The sequence below is a fragment of the Bos javanicus genome, chromosome X, assembly GCF_032452875.1.
Source record: "Bos javanicus breed banteng chromosome X, ARS-OSU_banteng_1.0, whole genome shotgun sequence".
Taxonomy (NCBI): Eukaryota; Metazoa; Chordata; class Mammalia; order Artiodactyla; family Bovidae; genus Bos; species Bos javanicus.
Window position 1 is genome coordinate 134,557,746 of NC_083897.1, and position 15,454 is coordinate 134,573,199.

The 15,454-nt window shown below is 39.2% G+C and overlaps 1 long non-coding RNA gene across 3 annotated transcripts in view; it reads left to right on the forward strand.

The window, feature by feature from the left end:
* LOC133242093 (uncharacterized) overlaps positions 1-15,454 on the forward strand; it is a 110,152-nt gene that overhangs the window by 32,305 nt on the left and 62,393 nt on the right. The window lies entirely within an intron of this gene.

The following is a 15,454-nucleotide window of genomic DNA, read 5'->3' on the forward strand; positions in this document are numbered from 1 at the left end:
TCCACTTTACCCCGGTTTCTTTGACCCAGTTTTCATGTCCTCCAGACTGGAATTAAGGAACCGTGCCATCCCAGTGAGTTTTCAAGTTCTTTAAACCAGAACTGTCACCCGCGTTCTTTCTAGTCCCTTGTGCATGCTTGCTAAGTCGCTTCAGTAGTATCCGACTCTTTGTGACCCTATGGACCGTAAGCCACTGTCCATGGGATTCTCCAAGCAAGAATACTGGAGTGGGTTGCCGTGGCCTCTTCAGGGGATTTTCCTAACCCAGGGGAGGAACCCGCATCTCTTATGTCTCCTGCGTTGGCAGGCAGGTTCTTTACCACTAGCGCCACCTGGGAAGCCCCTTCTAGTCCCTCATGGGACCTTAAAGGCTAGGAGATCAATGGAGTAAGCAGAACTCATGTATTTCCTGATGCCTCTGGCTCCAGTGAGCTCTTGCTGTCTAAGGCCTGTCAAGACATTATCACATTTAGACTGAAACTCAGGTTGCCACATTGTTCTGCTAGCCGCATTCTCTCCATTTACAACTCTGGGTCCACAAGGAAAGTGTATAGAGGTTATAACAAGCTTTCCCACCCCTGTACAGAAATGTTTGATTCATTCACTCAAATCATATTTATTGAGTACATGCTCCCCTGACGAGCCTCAAGGAGTTGCAAAATGAAGTAGTTCCAACTTGGATTGGGACATGACAAGAAATGATGAGAAAAAGATGTGGCGATAAATTGATAGGTAGAAAAGGATTTGGTAATCACAGGTCTTCCTGATTTGATTAATAGGAATATTTTGGGGGAGCAAACATAGGAGCAAACTTTTATAGGACTTAGTATGCTTCTTTACACAATAAATTCTCAGTAAATCTTCACTGAAACCCTTTTGTGTAGAAAGATAACATTTCCCCTTCTAAGCAATAAAATTTGCTACTTGTATATCTTCAAATATATAAGGGATTCCCTTGTGGCTCAACTGGTAAAGAATCTGAGGTTCGATCCCTGGGCTGGGAAGATCCCCTGGAGAAGGGAAAGGCTGCCCACTCCAGTATTCTGGCCTGGAGAATTCCATGGACTGTATAGTCCATGGGGTCACAAAGAGTCAGACAGGACTGAGCGACTTTCACTATATCTTCAAAAGCCAACAAATAAAGATTTTATGATAGCATATTTGGTTACTTTTTGTTCTCTTCCCACCCTCCACTGCATTTCTGGCTTGAAGATAGTGGGAATATTCACAGTATTGTGCTAGAAGGAACACAGAGAAAAGAACATTTTTCAACTGAACGCTTTCATTAAGCTCACCCTGACCCTGAAAACTCTGTCTCATTTATAAAATATTTCAACTGTCAGTCATTTTTTGCCCTAAAAATGAACTCACAGAAACTGGTCCAAATACAGGCTGTACAAATTAATGAGTCGATTTTTGTGCAGTTAGTCATACTTCACCTCCTTCCACAAATGATTTGAAGTAGTTTACTAAAATATAGGTATTACTGGATAAATGAAATAGTTAAAGGAACCAGGGAAAGCAGAACTTAATGGAAGGAGAATAATGCAGCTGATGATAAGATTAGCTTTTAAGTGAATAGGCCATCAGATCCAAAATAGTTGTTTAAGATCAACCAGAGATTTGCCCCCCAAGCTTATGAATGGCAATAGAAACACGGAAACAGCTATCATTTAAAGGTCTTCCACGGAGAAGGCAATGGCAACCCACTCCAGTACTCTTGCCTGGAAAATCCCATGGGCAGAGGAGCCTGGTAGGCTGCAGTCCATGGGGTCACTAAGAGTCAGGCACGACTGAGCGACTTCACTTTGACTTTTCACTTTCATGCATTGGAGAAGGAAATGGCAACCTACTCCAGTGTTCTTGCCTGGAGAATCCCAGGGACGGGGGAACCTGGTGGGCTGCCGTCTATGGGTTCGCACAGAGTCTGACATGACTGAAGCGACTTAGCAGCAGCAGCAGCAAAGGTCTTTCAATGTTCATAAGGTAAAAATCAACCTTTTGTTCTTTTAGAAATGAAGTGTTTCTTGAATTTTAGTCCTGGAAGAAATCCCATTTCTCTGTGTAGATGATGTTGTAACCTAAGTGGGAAATACGGAATTAAACACAGGTCCCCTCAATGTAAACTGTTGGCACAATCACTAAGCACAGCACATTAATCAGTCCTATGAACTATCAAAACTTTTCTGTTCATCCAAATACACAGACCCTTAATGGTCTGACTTAATTCAGGGTAGCAATTTGATAATTTCTCCCCAGGATGGCAAATATGTTTCAACTCATATGTCAACTTGGAGTCATTTGTAGTGGCTGCTTGAATAACTGTTGACTTTTGTGGCTTTGTCTAGACTCAGAAGGAAGAAGTTCTGTGATTGATTAACAATGTCTATCATGGGTGCAGAATGGGTGAGTGGCTGCATGCAAAACCCTATCTGGTGTCCCTGATTTGTAGAAAAGAGGTCTTGATCCAGGGCTTTTGTATCAGTTCAATTCAGTTCAGTCACTCAGTCGTGTCTGACTCCTTGCGACCCCATGAACCGCAGCACACCAGGCCTCCCTGTCCATCACCAACTCCTGGAGTTTACCCAAACTCATGTCCATTGAGTTGGTGGTGCCATCCAACCATCTCATCCTCTGTCAGCCCCTTCTCCTCCTGCCCTCAATCTTTCCCAGCATCAGGGTCTTTTCAAATGAGTCAGCTCTTCGCATCAGGTGGCCAAAGTATTGGAGTTTCAGCTTCAGCATCAGTCCTTCCAATGAACACCCAAGACTGATTTCCTTTAGGATGGACTGGTTGGATCTCCTTGCAGTCCAAGGGACTCTCAAAAGTCTTCTCCAACACCACAGTTCAAAAGCATCAATTCTTCGGTGCTCAGCTTTCTTCACAGTCCAACTCTCACATCCCTACATGACCACTGGAAAAAACATAGCCTTGACTAGATGGACCTTTGTTGGTAATGTCTCTGCTTTTTAATATGCTGTCTAGGTTGGTCATAACTTTCCTTCCAAGGAGTAAGCGTCTTTTAATTTCATGGCTGCAGTCACCATCTGCAGTGATTTTGGAGCCCCAAAAAATAAAGTCCTGTCACTTCATGGCAAATAGATGGGGAAACAGTGGAAACAGGGCTTTTGTATAGTCACTCCAAATCTACAGTTCTCTAGACGTAGTGTTAGTCACTCAGTCATGTCTCACTCTTTGCAACCCCATGGACTGTAGCCTGCCAGGCTCCTCTGTCCATAGGATTCTCCAGGCAAGAATACTGAAGTGGGTAGCCATTCCCTTCTTCAAGATATCTTCCTGAACCAGGGATTGAACCCAGGTCTCCCTCATCACAGGCAGATTCTTTTCCGCCTGAGCCACCAGGAAAACCCACAGTTCTCCAGGGCTTTTGATAAATACCTGACAGTAGAGAGTTCAAGGTCCCTCTCTCAAACTCTGTCCCATCCACACTGGTCTTCCCTTGTCCACTCCTATCTCAGAACATTTTCCTTCACCTTTCCCATTGTTTGGACTATTCTTTGCCTAGATTTACATGGCTGCTTTTTCTCATCTTTCAGGGTTCAGCTAAAATGCCATCTCTTTAGAGATGTCTCTCTTAACATCCATATCTGATGTTATATCTAGAGCCTCTCAGTCTGTACTGGGTGTATGGATCACCTGGAGATCTTGTTACAGTGGAGCCTCTCAGTGGTTCCGGAATGTGCACTGAAGTTCTGCCTTTCAAGGAATCTCCCAGGAGATATAAACCTGATGTTTACAAAAGACACTTTGAATAGCAGCCTAACTTCTCCCTCTCTGTCACATTATTTGTTTAATTTTCTTCATGTTATATCTCATTATTGGAAATTATATATATATAATTATATATATAATTATATATATATAACAATCCAGTATACAAACATATATATATATGTTTGTATACTGGATTGTTTGTTGATTGTTTACTAAATGTAAATACCATGAGAGCAGGGACTTTGACCAGTTGGTTCAACTTTGTATTCCCAGCACTTAACACAGTACCTGGCACATCTGTGGATGCTCTTTCAATGTTGCTGGATGAATGATGTTATTCAAGATTCACTGATTTCTTTATCTCTTCAGTGCCCATGTATCAACTACTTCAGTGACTGTTATTTACACACCAGGAACTAGATTATAAATGGAAAAAAAGGCAGTGCTTCTCAGGTACCAGTAACTGTTAGTTACTGGTCCAAACTGAGATAAGAAACTTGAACTAGAATGTAAATCTGATCTGTCACTAAGGACAATGTTTAGTTAGGATAACATTTTCTTTTCTTCATAGCAAGACTTCACTGATGAAGCAAACACTGAGTTGTTTTCCCTTCTGGGGCAAGTTCCTCTTCTCATCCTAGTAACTGTCAGAATTGGCACCAGGTGGTAGGACACATTTTGAGTAGTACTGATAGAGAGGAGAGAAATATATAGTATGTTATATGAAACATATGATTTTTCCATCTTCAGAGAATTCATAGGCAGGTAGAAATACACATTTAAAGATAGAATTAGAAGATTTTTAGTTACTTGCTATAATAAACAATTGTGTGAGAGAGCAGAGACTTGTGAGAGAGAATGAACACTTTTTTAGGAGAAAGAATTGCCCAATTTAGGAGAAAATGGGAAATTGTGGAACAGAACAGAAAATTGTGAGAGAAAGGGATAATTATAGAAGAGAATGGAGAAGTGTGGGAGACAATGGGGAATTTTGTAAGTAAAGGAAAAATTGTGGGAGAAAAATAATTATTTGATAGAAAAGAATGATGAGAGAAGGAACTCTGGGAGGGAGTGAAAGATTGTGGACAAGAACAGAGAACTGTGGGAGAGACAAGAAATTTGGGGCAACAAGGTGTAATAGTTAAGTTTATGTGTCACTTTGTTGGGCTACAGTGCTCAGTGTCACTCAAACATTATTCTGGATGCTTCTGTGAAGGTGGGTTGGGGAGGGATGATATTAACATTAACATCAGTGGACTCTGAGTAAAGTATCAGTCAGTTCAGTCGCCCAGTCATGTCCGACTCTTTGTGACCCCATGGACTGTAGCCCACCAGGCTCCTCTATCCATGGGGGTTCTCCAGACAAGAATACTGGAGTGGGTTGCCATGCCCTCCTCCAGGGGATCTTCCCAACCCAGGGATCAAACCCAGGTCTCCTGCATTACAGGTGGATTCTTTACCATCTGAGTCACCAGGGAAGCCCAAGAACACTGGAGTAGGTAGCCTATCTCTTTTCCAGGGGATCTTGCTGACCCAGGAACTGAACTGGGGTCTCCTGCATTGCAGGTGGATTCTTTACCAGCTGAGCTACCAAGGAAACCCCACATGCCACTAGGCATGGCCAAAAAAAAAAAAGAATTTTGGCCTGGAAAAACAAGCATTATAGGCCAAGAGCATGAAAAAATTTCAATATAACATCCAAGAAGCAATGTAGATAATTGAACATCTAAGAGAAAATATCAGAAGACTTAGTCCATCCTTGCTTTTACTGCATGGGACTTAATATAATTTATTTGTCTTAATTCACAGACACACAGATACACATGCACCCCTTTCAAGAAAATGTTCTTTAGATCCCTACTCTAGGAATACAACTTGGGCAAAATTACAGTTACTCAGTTTGTTTAGTTTTCATTTCCCAGCAGTAGTGATTAATTTTCACTGAAATAAAATAATGTTAGTCTGAAAAATAAGTCAAAGTTCATAATGGTTGTGACTGTTAACCTGTAAAATTTGATGAATCTTTTGAATACCCTAGGATTGAATATCATGAGATTTTCTCATCTTAAAGTAGAGCATAGAATATAAAGATAAACACAAAAATAATTTTAAAGTCTTATTTATGATAAATGCTATCATAAAGTTGGTTTTCTTTTTACCCATCTAGGAAGTTTTTTTCTTCTATCTAGGAATGAGAAAAAAAATTATAATGCACCCAAGACACTTCATTTCCAACAGTTTGGAGCTTAGAAATCCAGTTTATGATAAGAATTAGTCAATTTAGCAGTCAAATATTCATGGACCATGAGAAATGCAAAAAAAAAAAAAAAAAAGAACCAAATATAGTTTTGCCCTCTAGGAAGTTTCAATTTTGTAGGATACAAAAGTAAATCATGTTGGCTATAGCTGCATGTATGAATGTGAAAAAAAATACTATGAGAATACAGGAGGAAAGGATAAAAAGTTAGATTGGACTATTTTAAAACTTTACCCAAAAAAGGATAAGAAAGGTTTCTCAAAGAAAGTGATAGTAGAGGTAGACCTGGAATTACGGCTAAGACATTTAAAGGTTAAAAAAAAAGAAACATTTCATAGTATTCAAGTTAAAAATATAGTATAAATATACAAAGAACAAAGGTAGCTGGTACTGGCTGGTAGAATGGCTCAGAGTGGAGGCAATAGTGTAGGTGCATCCGACTACTGGGTTCAGATCTTAGAGGCCAGAGATTTCAGATTCTCTGTCACAGGCCCTGGGGTGCGAATGAAGATTTCGATGTGGAAATGTTGTTGTTTACTCGCTCAGTCATGTCGGACTCTTTACGACCCCATGAACTATAACCCACCAGGCTCCTCTGTTCATGGGATTCCCCAGGCGAGAATACTGGAGTGGGTTGCCGTTTCCCTTTCCAGGGGATCTTCCCTACCCACGGATCAAACCCGTGTCTCCTGCATTGGCAGGCGGATTCTTTACCATTGAGCCACCAGGGAAGCCCGATGACCTCAATATAAACAACAAGAAGGAGAACAAGGAAGGCAGAACAGGACTCATGACTGAGTTTTTAGTGTGCAGTTTTTTTTTTAGTGTGGCAGCTCATAGTGCCTCTAACAACCAGGGGGCGCCAGTGAGGCTCTGTAGGGAGGAAAAAAAGGACAAGAATTAGTAGAACAAATGAATGAAAAGTGGAAGCAGGAGAAGGGGAGTTTGAGCATAATAGGTGACATTGACTATGCCACCCTCTCTGTACCTAAGTTATTGTTTCCACACCCTGGACTGAAGGATATATCAGTTTTCATTCAGGTTTACTAATTCTGCAGTGTTCTGTGGTATTTTAAATTATGAGCAGATATGAGGAAGAAAGCCAGTGGGGTTGAGGTAGGTGCTATGTAATCTGAAAAACCAGTTCCTGAGCTAAGTGACGTGACCAGAAAAGCCCAGAAAAAGAAAGCTTTCTCAGGATGGGAATGAGGAGGAGGTGGTTGCCCTGGTGGAGGATCAGATCCAAGGGACTTTGGGAACAAGTTTTGACTTAGAACAGATGAGTGGATTCCAAGAACACAAGGAACAGAAGAGCTGAGCACATCAGCTGTCTCCTTGCTCCTCGTTGTAAGTCTCTCAACCTTGATGCGCATCCTGCTGACCTCACTCTCTCCTTCCTTCCTGCCCCTTCTGATCTGTGAGCAGAGTAGCACTGTTTCCTTCTACTCAGTTTTCCCAGGCTAGACATCCCTGTGGTTCTTGACTGCCTTCACATCCACACTCTCCACAGTCAGTCATAATCAGTGACTCTGAGGCCCTGTAGTTTCTGCCTCCTAAAGGTCTCTTGCATCTGTCCCCACTTCTCCACACCAATTGGCACTGTCCTCACTAATGCACCACCACTTCCTCCCTGACTTGTTACAGCTGGCTTATGGCTGGCATCTTGGCACTGGTCTCTCCCATACTATGCACCATACTGGTCATATAGGCAGATCTTAGCATGTCTCTACTAACCTAAGCACATTAACTTGCTTTTCGGTGGCCACCAGTTGAAGTCCACACTCCTTGGAAGAGTCTGTAAAAGCACTTATTACCTGGTCCCAACCCTTCCCTCCAGCTTCCCACAACCCATCCACACATACAGACATTCTGCCCTGCGTCTCCACGCAGGACCTTCTCTCTCTGGGTTCTTTCTCCTCTCTGATGCTGATCTATTGTACAAGGCTAAGCCTGAACATCGCCTCCTCCAGAAACTTTCACCAAAGCTCCAAAAATCATTGTAGCACTGCATTTTTGTGTGTTCCTTTGTCAGTTTACAAATTTTTAAAAAGTGAAAAACTAGTATTGTCCTTCCTTACTTGTCAGTTCGATACTTTATGCTTCTCAAGGACATTCGCCATCTCTGACTGCAGTACTGCTGACCATATAGCTGATGCTCAATGAATATTTGGTTAAGACCAAATCCAGTTCACTTGTGTAAAATTCCTAGCAAGTGCCAGACACCATGTCAGAGTTAATAATGGAAGTTCAGCAAGAGCTCAGTGAATCATAAAGCAGTAAATGCTTAAGGATATGATGAATCAGTCAGGTTTACAAAAGGAGAAGCCTAACTCTGTTTACTGTACTTAGTTTGTAACTCTGGACATTTTTCCCCACATGTCGAAAAGTAGTTCTTACATTATGAATATCTCCCTGCCTTTAGTGAAGAGGCCAAAATTGAAGCAGCTGGAAAGAAGGGAAAAGACTAACCTATATCTTGGTCCCAAGATTACTATTTCAGAAAAGAGGGCTGCCTGTTTGGGTTCTAGCAGCACTGTAATATCTGTGGTGGTATAACAGGAGTCTGCTGTCCAGGGGTCATAGTTTCCTTGACCTGTCACTGTCCCTGGACTAGTTTCCTTATGTGTATCCACATCATTAGCCCAGATTCCTGTACCTTCATATTTTAAATGCCAATTGGAAATTTTCACTTGTTGAGTTTGTCTTTTATATCTACCCTTCACCAACATTTGCTCCATTTTTTCCTCAAAATATGAACATGTTATATAATTTATTATTAATAGTAGTATAGTTAGCATTGATTGAATGACTACTATATGCCAGGAATTGTTTAAGCATAAAGCATATAGATCTTATTTGACACTCACAAAAGCTTATAAGATAAATACTGTTAAGTAATTAAGTGAAATTTGCAAAGAGGGCTAGTCCTTAGCTTACTTCAGTTCAGTTCAGTTCAATTGGTCAGTTGTGTCTGACTCTTTGTGACCCCATGGACTACAGCATGCCAGGCCTCCCTGTCCATCACCAACTCCCAGAGTTTACTCAAACTCATGCCCATTGAGTCGGTGATACCATCCAACCATCTCATCCTCTGTCATCCCCTTCTCCTCCTGCCTTCAATCTTTCCCAGCATCAGGGTCTTTTCAAATGAGAAGCTCTTCTCATCAGGTGGCCAAAGTATTGGAGTTTCAGCTTCAACATCAGTCTTTCCAATGAATATTCAGGATTGATTTCCTTTAGGATGGACTGGTTTGAGCTCCTTGCAGTCTAAGGGACTCTCAAGAGTCTTCTCCAACACCACAGTTCAAAAGCATCAATTGTTCGGCACTCAGCTTTCTTCACAGTCCAACTCTCACATCCATACATGACCACTGGAAAAACCATAACCTTGACTAGATGGACCTTTGTTGGCAAAGTAATGTCTCTGCTTTTTAATATGCTATCTAAGTTGGTCATAACTTTTCTTCTAAGAAGTAAGTTTCTTTTAATTTCATGGCTGCAGTCACCATCTGCAGTGATTTTGGAGCCCCCCAAAATAAAGTCAGCCACTGTTTCCACTGTTTCCCCATCTATTTGCCATGAAGTAATGGGACCGGATGCCATGGTCTTAGTTTTCTGAATGTTGAGCTTTAAGCCAAATTTTTCACTCTCCTCTTTCACTTTCATCAAGAGGCTCTTTAGTTCTTCTTCACTTTCTGCCATAAGGGTGGTGTTATCTGCATATGTGAGGTTATTGATATTTCTCCTGGCAGTCTTGATTCCAGCTTGTGGTTCATCCAGCCCAGCATTTCTCATGATGTACTCTGCATATAAGCTTACTTGGATGAGGCCAAAACTAGGAGCCCTATGCCCAGATGCCACTAACTCATGAGGTTATCCTGATGGCTCTTGCATGGCAAGTCCATTCCTTAAATTTAAATTATATGTCACCCAGCCTTTAATACATTTAACAAGTGTTGTCATTGCTTGTATCTTGCTTAAAATAAAAAGTGATTAGAAAGACCTCAACTCATTTATTACTACTAAGTTTTAAAATTCCATTATTCATTATTCTTATTTCCTAGGTAGATCTTATAGAACCATTCAGTACATCCAAAGTTATACAGACTCCAACTTTCCATCAAAAATCTGTAGTTTAACATTATTATTAAAACCAACTTTTGAGTAATTATTAAATGCATGGGCCAAGCATTAAGTATGAGTGCAAGATGATGCATGAAATGCACAGTGATACTGGCAGTGATCATGAGTTTTAGTTAAAGATGTTTTTGGCCAAGTTTCAAGGTAATAAACTGGAGGATGTTGTAGAAAGTGAGGGCCTGCAGGACCCCAATGGGGACACAAGGAGGGGAGAGGTGGCTTCCTCCTCAGACACCATTTGTTGGAATCAACTCATTGGTCTCTAGAGGAAGATGCTGCCAGCATGTGGTCTCTTCTTATAAAGCATTTTCAATCTTGTTACTTAATATTAACAGTTAAATGTTTATTCAAGGAGGGGATATTTAAAAGGAACAAAATCTAGCCACAAAATACATACTAAAAATTGAAGCACGATTTTTCCCCATAAGCCTTAAACAGAAAAATAAAATGAAATTTTAATTAGGCAAGTCAGATAAAGTAGGTGAGATAAGGTAAAATTAATCAGTTATAGTAACAATGATATTAACTGAGGTTTAATTAGAAATAAAGATCATAGGTTGTACTCTTCTACATTCTCATTAGCCATCTTAACAAAATAAATGAGCTTATTGAAATAGTAAATTCAGAATATAGAGCAAGTGATAAATTATAAGCTTATAGTACATATGATGAAAAAATTATATAATATATATTATATAAAATGAGAGGTATATAATGATATATTATAATACATATTATATATTATATAAAATGAGATACCAGTATCCCATAAGTTTATGAAATGATAATCTTTAGAGAAATATTATTTAGGTCTTTAACTGGTTCTTTTTTCCTACTTATTAGTTATGTTAATGGAATAACTCCAAATATAAAGTATGGGAGTTAGTAAAATTGATAAGTCAGGCTAATGATAATATGAAGTCGGGGGGAGGCTTCATTAGAATATACCGAAATGCTGTGGTTACCACAGAGGAAAACAGAGTTTTAAAAGAGGAAAGATTCAAGTCTAAGTAAAAGCTCATCTGCACAAGCAATTGTAAAAGTTAAATGCAAATTCTGCATTCTTTTCCACATAAGACTGACGTGTCCAAGTTGAGAGCTCTTTAAAGTAGACTGTGCACTCCTAAGAAGCAGCTTCTACAGAGCAGTCAAGGCTGAACCCGGATCATTGAACCTGATCTCATATATAAGCAGATAATGAGAAAACAAACTACATATACAGCTAGGAGGTTTTCCTCGAATATGACACACAACTTATTTATTTGTACAGTAAACAATAAAAGCAATGATGCCAGTTACCAAGGTGTCAGTGCCGAATATTGTCTCCAATATACTAGAGCCCAAGTTGCTGTTTCTGATCTGATAGTTAGGAAGGAATGCATGGTCCATTACCCAAAAGCATCTGCACATGGAAGTGGCATCTTTAGGTTAAAACAGGGTTCCTCAGCCTTGCATTATTGACATTTGGGGCCAGATAACTCTTTGTTATGGAGTGGGGTGGAGCAGGGAGAAGGCTGTCCTGTGCATTGCAGGATGTTTAGCAGCATCCCTGGTCTCTACCTACCCATTCAATGCCAGAGAGCTCTCTATCCCTGCCCCCCACATTTGTAACAACTGAAATTGCCTCCAGATATTTCCGAATGTTCTCTGGGGGAAAAATCACCCCTGACTGAGAACCACTGGGTTAAAAGATAATAGATTTGCACAGAGGGAAACATCTCTTACCTCCATATGTATCTTAACCCAATGATAGCTGTTTTTGTCACCTTTCTCATTATTCTGAAAATATTTTGTAATTATTAGAAACTTCTTGAAATTGTTTATTATGTAGATGTATCAATTTCACTCTAATTTAACTATGAAGGATCACATTTGATTAAAAATACACAACTTCTATTCTAGAAAGTGAGTGACTCTAAATGTAATTGAGATGCTAATTTTTGAAGTGTAGAGTTTTTTCTTACAAAAGATTTCCATAATCCATGATTAAAGGTTTCATCTGGTTTCTTTTAAATGTGGCATAGCCAGATAAATTATGCAAAAACCACTAAAAATGTATAAAGTAATGTATTTTAAATGGTTTTACAGTTTGCTGTAGTAGATTTAGGTACTCTAGGTTTAGTAAATTTGTGACAATGAAGCAGAATAATCAGGGTCAAAATTCAAAAGGGACATTGGCCCCCCTACTACATCTTGTTTTATCACAGGTAAATGGAGCATATATCCGCCTCATGTATTTACAGCTCTGATGAACTTTAAAAGGCATCTTATGTGAGTCAAAAGACCAACTCATGTGTTTCCTTTTCGTGTGATCTCATATTTAATTCATTCTCCAGATCGGTGGTTACGTGCCGAGAAACTGCTTTCCAGTAGTGTTGTGGAGTAGGAAAAAGCACAGAGAAATCAATTTCTCTTTCCTCTCTCAGGAGACTCAGTGCCTTTTGTATCGCTCATGGCAATAGTAGTCTCAACTTTTTAATCTGCATTCTTGAAACTCTAAACACTGGCAGTAATAGGACCATATTCTGAATGTTTGAAAGTGCTTTGTCATCATTACCACTGTTTCTATTAAGTTATTAGGCTGCTATATGTGGAATTGCTGAAATGAGCACTGTATGAAGCAAGTTACATAAAAATGAGCCTTCTGGAAGTTCATTACTTAAAATTTGCGCATCAAAACAAACCCAAACTTTGTGTAAGATTTTGAGAAGTGTAAGAAAGTAAAGACAGTATGCTGAGAGGCAAGAATTCTAGTATTTAATTCTGTTTTCCGTCTGTTTCATTGAAATCTTCATCAAACTATTTAATAATTTATTTTTAGTACTTTCTATTCATGGGGTCGCAAAGAGTCGGACACGACTGAGCAACTGAACTGAACTGAACTGATGTGATGTGTAACTTGTGGTGTCTTTGGATTTGGAGTGGAGTTATTGACAGTATCTCATAATAGTTACTTGAGCTTTTGTCTTTCTATTCACCTGACAGGATCTATAAAAGCCAATTTATTTTCAATCCTGTCATTTGGGGCCACACATCTACAGATTCCTTTTGCTAATATCAAACAAATCCAAACATATGAGCACATCAGCTCGTAGTCAAGAATTTGCTTGATCCTGATATAAAAATCTTACTACCTTAAGAAATTTCCCTTTTCATAGCATTTTAATATTTTGATATGTTTGCTTTAAAACAATATGAAATAGTTACCTATGATACCTTTATTGTAAAAAGGGAAATTTACTCAGCACAGTGTTCTCACAATTCCTTTAAAAAGAATATTGTTAGATGCTCATTTGAAGTTATTAATCCGAAATATCCTTGGCTACTAATGGATCAATTTTAAGACTTTCTTTTATAAATCCTAAAATTAAAAGAGTTAATGTACTTGAGATTAACAAGAATACTATTTAAAATACAGCATATACATAGATACTTATAGTTAAATCTGAGAAAGACTTAGAAATTTAGAAAACACTTTTCAAAATAATTACTGAGTTATAGAATAAATGAAACTATGATTATAACTTCCCTGGTAGCTCAGCTGGTAAAGAATCTGCCTGCAATGCAGGAGACCCTGCTTTAATTCCTGGGTTGAGAAGATCCCCCGGAGAAGGGATAGGCTAGCCACTGCAGTATTCTTGGGCTTCCCTGGTGGCTCAGCTGGTAAAGAATCCGCCTGCAATGCAGGAGACTTGGGTTTGATCCCTGGGTTGGGAAGATCCCTTGGAGAAGGGAGCAGCTATCCACTCCAGTATTCTGGCCTGGAGAATTCCATGGACTGTATAGTACATGGGGTTGCAAAAAGTTGGACATGAGTGAGCGACTTTCACTTTCATCCTTTCCTTTTCCATGATTATAACTATTTTGAGAATTAATCATAACGAGGCCTCTGTACATCTACACTTCTTATGTCATGTGGCCAGAGCAGTACTCAGAGTAAAATTCATAGCCATAGATGTTTTCATTGTCAACTAAGAATAAAAATAAATGAGCTTATTGGTCAATTCAAGAGTTATAAAAAGAACAGCAAAACAAGTATAACAAATAGAAGAAGGACTTAATAAATGTAAATAAGATGGATCAGTCAGAAAATAGGAAGAAGAGAAACAAAAATTAAGAACATGATCTTTGAAAAAGATAACAAAATTTCTGGCAAGTCTAATGGAAAAATGAGAATAAAATTAATGTATTCTATATTAAATATGTAGGAAACATAGTAACAAGTATAGATATTTTATGGGAAATTTTCTATAAAGCTCAAGAGAGTTACTAGAAAATCTGAAAGAATGAATTTCTTTTCTTAGAAATTGTAAGGAATCTAAATTGATTCAGAAAAAAGTATGAAATCTTAAATAACAATGGAAGAACTGGAAAGTTTTCAGAGAACTCCTTGTGCCAAATATGTATGTATGGTCCAGATTATTTACCTGTAACATTTTAATTTCTTATGCTTTTAAAGTATTTCTATACATAGAAAATGTTGGAAATATTTGTGTTTTTCAAGGTGGCAATATAATGACCAAAAAAGACTCTTCAAGAATGATCACCAGAAAAGGAACTCACATGCTTTTCTTCTTATAAAAGTAAGTCTAAAAATCTAAGGGGAAAAGAAGCAAAGTCATTTCAGCTCAGTTCAGTCACTCAGTCATGTCTGACTCTTTGTGACCCCATGGACTGCAGGACACCAGGCTTCCCTGTCCATCACAAACTCCTGGAGCTTGTTCAAACTCATGTCCATTCTGTTGGTGATGCCATCCAACCATTTCATCCTCTGTTGGCCCCTTCTCCTCCCACCTTCAATCCTTCCCAGAATCAGGGTCTTTTCCAATGAGTCAGTTCTTCACATCAGGAGGCCAAGGTATTGGAGTTTCAGCTTCAGCATCAGTCCTTCCAATGAATATTCAGGACTGATTTTCTTTAGGATGGACTGGTTGGATCTCCTTGCAGTCCAAGAGACTCTCAAGAGTCTTCTCCAACACCACAGTTCAAAAGCATCAATTCTTTGGCACTCAGCTTTCTTTATAGTCCGACTCTCACATCCATACATGACTACTGGAAAAACCATAACCTTGACTAGATGGACCTTTGTCGGCAAAGTAATGTCTCTGCTTTTTAATATGTTGTCTAGGTTGGTTGTAGCTTTTCTTGCAAGTGTGTTTTAATTTCATGGCTGCAGTCACCATCTGCAGTGATTTTGGAGCCCAAGAAAATAAAGTTTGTCACTGTTTCCATTGTTTCCCCATCTATTTGCCATGAAGTGATGGGACCAGATGCCATGACCTTAGTTTTCTGAATGTTGAGTTCTAAGCCAGCTTTTTCCC